We start from the raw sequence: 7,060 nt of genomic DNA on the forward strand, positions 1-7,060 counted from the left end.
AAAATCAAGTAAGTCAGATCATATCATTTTCCTGTTCAAAACCCTGGAGAGTAAAAGCTAAAGTTCTCACAGTGGCCAATAGGGCCCTACGCAGTGTAGTGCCACATCACGTCATTTTCTTGCTTACTCTCCACTGCCCAGCTCAGACAAGTATTAAAAAGACAAACTTGTTAATGCAACCTTTAATAGCTGCCTTCCCTCTCTTTGGTATAATAAATAGCTTTTATATGGCCTTTCTAGCCAAGGTCTTTGAAGTCACTCTAAATGACTGGGTGGGATTCTACAAATGAAGTTACTTACTCTCCTCCTGCCATGCTGACCTTGCTGTGTTCTCTCAAATCTCCCTCTGCCTGAGCTCTCTTCTCTAGATTATCTGCCAGACTTGTTCCCTCATTTCTTGTCTTCCCACAGAAGTTCCCATTTCAGACAGGTCTTCCCGATCAGATCACTGTGTTTATGACTGGATCCTCCAACATTCTGTTCTCCCTTCTTTACTCCCCACCATCATCTGACATATTACATGTACATGTTCCACCTATTTATTTGCTTATTGGCTCCTCTCCCAGCTCTCAGCAGCTCCACTGTGCGGATTATCTCTTCCCAACTTCTATTCAGTGACATCACGCTAGTAGCCTGAAATCAGTCATGGGGGAAGTACTTATACCATAAAATTGACAAATGTTAAAAATGAGTGCTTTCCCCCCTGAGAGCTGAATTACTAGCCTAGCACTCTCCCCCTAAGAATCTATGGTCCTTCCCCCCACAAAAAACATGTTTCATTAAGGCAGAGTTCTTGTCTGTTTTCTTCATTGCTTTTCCCCCAGGATCTAACAGTATTTGGCACATTGTAGGAGCTAGATAAATATTTGCAGAATGAAGTCAATATTTTACTGAATCTCCTATACTTGAGCAAATCCAAGGAGTACCAGAATGCCAAACCTCTCCTTTCAGAACAGCTGTAAATCTGTTCTTGTGGTTTAGAAAGCCTGATAAGTCCCTGGACCTACTCCATCCATTCAAGATGTGGGCTCCTCTCCACTCACATGGTCCATGAGCAGATGATACAAGGACATCCATTGAACCTCATCCTTTAGAGACATCTCATAAAAAGCAAAGATGGCTTTTTATTTTTAGTGTAACTTATTAAAACAAATATTATACTGCAGATGTGGTGAGTGAAGCCCTTTAATACACATTGTTTAGGATGTGAAACCATTTTTTATTTTTTTTAATTTGAGGACTAGTTTAAGTGTCTCTAAAAGAAACAGCATCTGACAAGGTCTTACTGAAGGAAAAGTTTATGCTTTCATACACACTGAGGATAAGCCTGATAAGTAAAATATTTTCATCAGAGGGAAAACCTCAAGAAACTACTTAGAGGTGTTAGTAGAGCCTTCACCGGATTTAAATGAAAATAGTAGATGTTAGGAAGCTGGTCGTACACCATGGAAAACCAAACCAAACCCACTGCCATCAAGTTGATTCCAAGTCTGAGCAATCCTGGAGGACAAAACACTTCATAGGGTTTCTGAGATTGTAAATCTTTATGGGCATAGACAGCATCATCTTTCTTCCAGGGAGGGGCTTGGTGACTTTGAACATGTGACCTTGAAGTTAACAATGCAACACTTAACTCACTATGCCACCAGGATTCCTTGATAGCATGGAAACGTCAGAATTCTGTCAGGAAGGTAGGAGAGCTAGTAGCAAAAAGAATAAGAGTGAAGGGATGAAACTCACCCACTGCCATGAGTCAGTTCTGACTCATAGTGACCCTGAGTAGAGTTTCAGAGACTGAAAATCATTACAGGAACAGAAAGCCTCATCTTTCTCCTGAGGAGCGGCTGATGGATTTGAACTACCAACCTTGCGGTTAAGCAGTCAGTGGGAGGTATAAAAGCATAGCTATAAATATCCTGGATGTAGGTCAGTTTGGAGTCTCTAGGTAGTGCAAATGTTTCACATGCTCAACAGCTAACCGACAAGTTGGTTTCAGTCTACTTTGGTGGTGGTGGTGGTGTACCGTACAGTCATGTTCCAACTCATAGTGACCCTGTATAGGGCCTCCAAGACAGTAAATCTTTATGGGAGCAGAAAGCCTCATCCTTCTCCCATGGAGTGGCTAGTAGATTTGAACTGTTTACCTCGTGGTTAGCGGCCCAATTGATAACCCATTATGCGACCAGAGCTCACAGGTACCTCAAAATAAAAGTTTGGTGGTCTAATTTTGGAAAAATCAGTCATCAATACCCCTATGGAGTACAGTTTTCACTCTGACATACCTGGGACCATCATGAGTTGGAGACGACCCTAAGGCAACTGGTGTTACTGATGGTGGTGGATGTCAATTTGCTTTCTCCTCTCTTCCCTTTCTTTCAACAACCGCAAAACTGTCTTTAGCCACCAATGAGAAGCAGACAGTGTCCTCAGCCTTCTCCTACACAATACCCTGCCAAGTCTCCCGGGCTAGCCTTTATTTCCCTCCTATTGTTAGAACTCTCCTCCCACCTCACGTTCATCACTTGAATTTCCACGAGCTTCCCCCATCCCTTCCAACCTCTGCCAATCTCTCAGTTATTCACCATGCCTGAGGTTCTTCTCAGATTACACTGGTACCTAGCAGAGTGCCTGTCACAGAGGGGGTGACCCATTCATATTAGTCCTCCTTTGCTGTTCTTTATCTCTCATCTGACATTTTTCTCTGTTTCTTCATCTTTCAGATTGTCAGGATCACCATCTACATATACTGCTCCTACTTAAGGCCAGAAAACCGACAATTCACAATCCATAATTCACTAGTTTGTGCATATTTGTAATAACGTTTTATTTTTTCCTTCCACACTTGCATAAGACATTAATTGTTGTGATTTATATTTACACAGAAGGAGCCTTGTTGGGAAAGTGGGTAAGTATTCAGCTGCTAACTGACAGATCAGTGGTTTGAACCCACAGCCACTCTGTGGGAAGAAGATGTGGCAGCAGCCTGCTTCGGTAAAAACCTATGGGGCTCTTGAGTCACCCCCGCAAGCCTTGTGTGAGCTGTACTTGGCGCTTTCCCGCTGCCGTTTGCTTTTTCAGCCCTTCCCCTTCAAGATGCCTAAGGAAGTGCACCATGGAGAGGAGGAGGTGGAGACCTTTGCCTTCCAGGCAGAGATTGCCCAACTCATGTCACTCATCATCAATACCTTCTATTCCAACAAGGACATTTTTCTCCAGGAGTTGATCTCAAATGCTTCTGATGCCTTAGATAAGATTCACTATGAGAGCTTAACAGATCCTTCCAAGTTAGATAGTGGTAAGGAGCTGAAAATTGACATCATCCCCAACCCCCAGGAGCGCACTCTTACTCTAATGGATACCGGCATTGGCATGACCAAGGCTGATCTCATAAATAATCTGGGAACCATTGCCAAGTCTGGCACCAAAGCATTTATGGAGGCTATGCAGGCTGGTGCAGACATTTCTATGATTGGGCAATTTGGTGATGACTTTTATTCTGCCCATTTGGTGGCAGAGAAAGTGGTTGTGATCACAAAGCATAATGATGATGAACAGTATGCGTGGGAGTCCTCTGCTGGAGGTTCCTTTACTGTTCATGCTGACCATGGGGAACCTATTGGTCGGGGTACCAAAGTGATTCTGCACCTTAAAGAAAACCAGACAGAATACCTAGAGGAGAGGCAAGTGAAAGAAGTGGTGAAGAAGCACTCACAGTTCATAGGCTATCCCATCACCCTTTCTCTGGAGAAGGAACGAGAAAAGGAAATCAGTGATGATGAGGCAGAGGAAGAGAAAGGTGAGAAAGAAGAAGATAAGGATGAAGAAGAGAAGCCTAAGATTGAAGATGTGGGCTCAGATGAGGAAGATGATAGTGGCAAGGACAAGAAAAAGAAGACCAAGAAAATTAAGGAGAAATACATTGACCGTGAAGAACTAAACAAGACCAAGCCCATGTGGACCAGAAATCCTAATGACATCACCCAGGAGGAATATGGGGAGTTCTATAAGAGCCTTACAAATGACTGGGAAGACCACTTGGCAGTGAAGCACTTCTCAGTAGAAGGTCAATTGGAATTCAGAGCATTGCTGTTCATTACCCGCCATGCTCCCTTTGACCTCTTTGAGAATAAGAAGAAAAAGAACAGCATTAAACTTTACGTCTTCCGTGTTTTCATCATGGACAGCTGCGATGAGTTAATACCAGAATATCTCAACTTCATCCGAGGTGTGGTGGACTCTAAGGACCTGCCGCTCAATATCTCCCGGGAAATGCTCCAGCTGAGCAAAATCTTGAAGGTTATCCGCAAAAACATTGTGAAGAAGTGCCTTGAGCTCTTCTCTGAGTTAGCAGAAGACAAGGAGAACTATAAGAAATTCTATGAGGCATTCTCTAAGAATTTAAAACTTGGACTCCAAGAGGATTCTACTAACCGACGATGCCTTTCTCAGCTGCTGAGCTATCACACTTCACAGTCTGGATATGAAATGACGTCTCTCTCTGAGTATGTTTCTCGCATGAAGGAAACCCAGAAGTCCATCTATTATATCACTGGTGAAAGCAAAGAGCAGGTAGCCAATTCTGTATTTGTGGAGTGAGTACAAAAGTGGGGCTTTGAGGTAGTTTATATGACTGAGCCTAACGATGAGTACTGTGTGAAGCAGCTCAAGGAGGTTGATGGGAAGAGCTTGGTCTCAGTTACCAAAGAAGGCCTAGAGCTCCCAGAGGATGAAGAGGAGAAAAAGAAAATGGAAGAGAGCAAGGCCAAGTTTGAGAACCTCTGCAAGCTCATGAAAGAAATCTTGGATAAGAAGATTGAGAAGGTAACAATCTCCAATAGACTTGTGTCTTCACCCTGTTGCATTGTGACTAGCACATATGGCTGGACGGCCAATATGGAATGGATCATGAAAGCCCAGGCACTGCGAGACAACTCTACAATGGGCTACATGATGGCCAAAAAGCACCTGGAGATCAATCCAGATCACCCCATTGTGGAGACCCTGAGGCAGAAGGCTGAAGCAGACAAGAATGACAAAGCTGTCAAGGACCTAGTGGTCCTGCTCTTTGAAATTGCACTGCTCTCTTCTGGCTTCTCCCTTGAGGGTCTCCAGACCCACTCCAACCACATCTACCACATGGTCAAGCTGGGCTTAGGCAGTGATGAAGATGAAGAGACAGCTGAGGAACCCAGTACTGCTGTTCCTGATGAGATCCCCCCACCCTTTGAGGGTGATGAGGATGCATCTCGCATGGAAGAAGTAGATTAGTTATTTCTACCTTCAAAATTTGCGTCCTCTGTTACCGTGTGGTTCCCACAAAAGCCTTGAGTGGCCCTGTCCCACCTGGCTCCATCTGCTGATAAACTAGCGGTTATTTTTTCTCCTGGGCCTTGTGTGTAATAAAGTAGGATATAAGGCCCTCAAGCCCTGTTACCCCTCTCTTATTTGGGAGTGGGGTTAGATGTTGTGTATTGTGTTTTTTTTATTGTTTATTGTGTTCTGAAATTAAAGTATGCAAAATAAAATGATACCGTTTTATATAGTAAAAAAAAAAAAAAGCCTATGGGGCAGTCCTGCTTTGTCCTACATGGTCACTGTGAGTCCAAATCACCTCACTGGTGATGAATTTGGGTTTGAGTATACCTTAAACAATTCACTTGAAACTTCATGGTTTGATAGCTTAAAAGTGATGATTTTCATTAGTTTTCTCATCTACTGATTCAAGATAATTTAGTAAAATCATCACTTTCACTTTGACTTCACTGAGGGTTTTACAAGTATGTACATTTTATTTATAATGAGTGCCACTGGGTCTCTGTTACTTACTGCAGATGTATAGCATAAGCTATCTGAAAATGGCTTCTTTTCGTCTAACAGAAGCAAACTAGGGGTGACGTAAAAGTGTAATATTCAAATCCAAAAGGCATGTTGTTCCTGTTGTTAAGTGTGTTGAGATGGTTTTGACTCATAAAAACCCTGTATAGGCTTTCTGGTGAGCTTGAACCACTGACCTTGTGGTTCAAATCGACCTTGAAGTTCAGCACATTAACCCACAGCTCCATACCAGGACTCCACTGAAAGGTGTATCAACTAAAATATGGCACATGTGGTATCTGGTTATTCTGATTACCTTGCCCTTCCCTCCCCGACCCCTAATTTAATTTCACACTTTCAATTGAAAAATAAGCGTGGTGCTGTGAAGGAACTCTGGTAGCATTGTGGTTACGAATCCAGCTGCTAAACTCACAGTAAACAGTATGAAACTATCAGCTGTTCCACAGGAGAAAGATGAGGCTTTCTGCTCCCATAAAGATTTACAACCTTGGAAACCCTGTACAGGGGTGCTAAGAGTTGGAACCGACTCCATGGCACATAACAACAACAAGGGTGCTGCTGTGTGTTAATGCTCTGGACAGCAAAGTCGTTTTTTGTTTTTGTTTTTTTTTTAAAAAAACTTGGCAGTTCAAGCTCACCAGTTGCTCTTCAGAAACCCTATACAGAGTCACTATGGGTCAGAATCGACTTGATAGCACATAGCATCAACAATTGACCAAAAGAAAGAAAGAAAAGTAAGCTCTTTTCTCTCTTTTCTTATTTTTAACATAAACCATGTCTTAGAGTCCTTGTGCTTTTATTACTTTACATGCATACTCTCTAAAAAAGCTTACACACAATGTACTTTCACTGAAAAGTGATTGTTGCATAATAATTATTGCATAAGTTAGTGATTATATAACTAATGTAAAGTATATAAACACAAATATTTTAAATGACCAGTACATATACAAGACAACACTTAATCCACTACACTCTTAGAGACCTCATTTATGCAAGAACTAGTCTCATTCTTTCCACCACTGGTCTGTCAGTTTGTCATACTGTGGTAGCTTGTGAGTTGCTATGATTCTGAAAGCTATGCCACCGGTATTTAAATACCAGCAGGGTCACCCATGGTGGACAGGTTTCAGATGAGCTTCCAGATGAAGACAGACTAGGAAAAAGGAATGACGAACTACTTCTGAATATTTAGTCACTGAAAACCTTATGAACAGCAGAGAAA

At 42.3% G+C, this 7,060-nt stretch overlaps 1 pseudogene; it reads left to right on the top strand.

The window, feature by feature from the left end:
- The first annotated feature begins 3,093 nt into the window (after positions 1-3,093).
- LOC102831557 lies at positions 3,094-5,268 on the top strand (annotated as a pseudogene).
- The last annotated feature ends 1,792 nt before the right edge of the window (positions 5,269-7,060 follow it).

Source organism: Chrysochloris asiatica, unplaced genomic scaffold (genome assembly GCF_000296735.1).
Source record: "Chrysochloris asiatica unplaced genomic scaffold, ChrAsi1.0 scaffold00022, whole genome shotgun sequence".
In the NCBI taxonomy this organism is placed as follows: Eukaryota; Metazoa; Chordata; class Mammalia; order Afrosoricida; family Chrysochloridae; genus Chrysochloris; species Chrysochloris asiatica.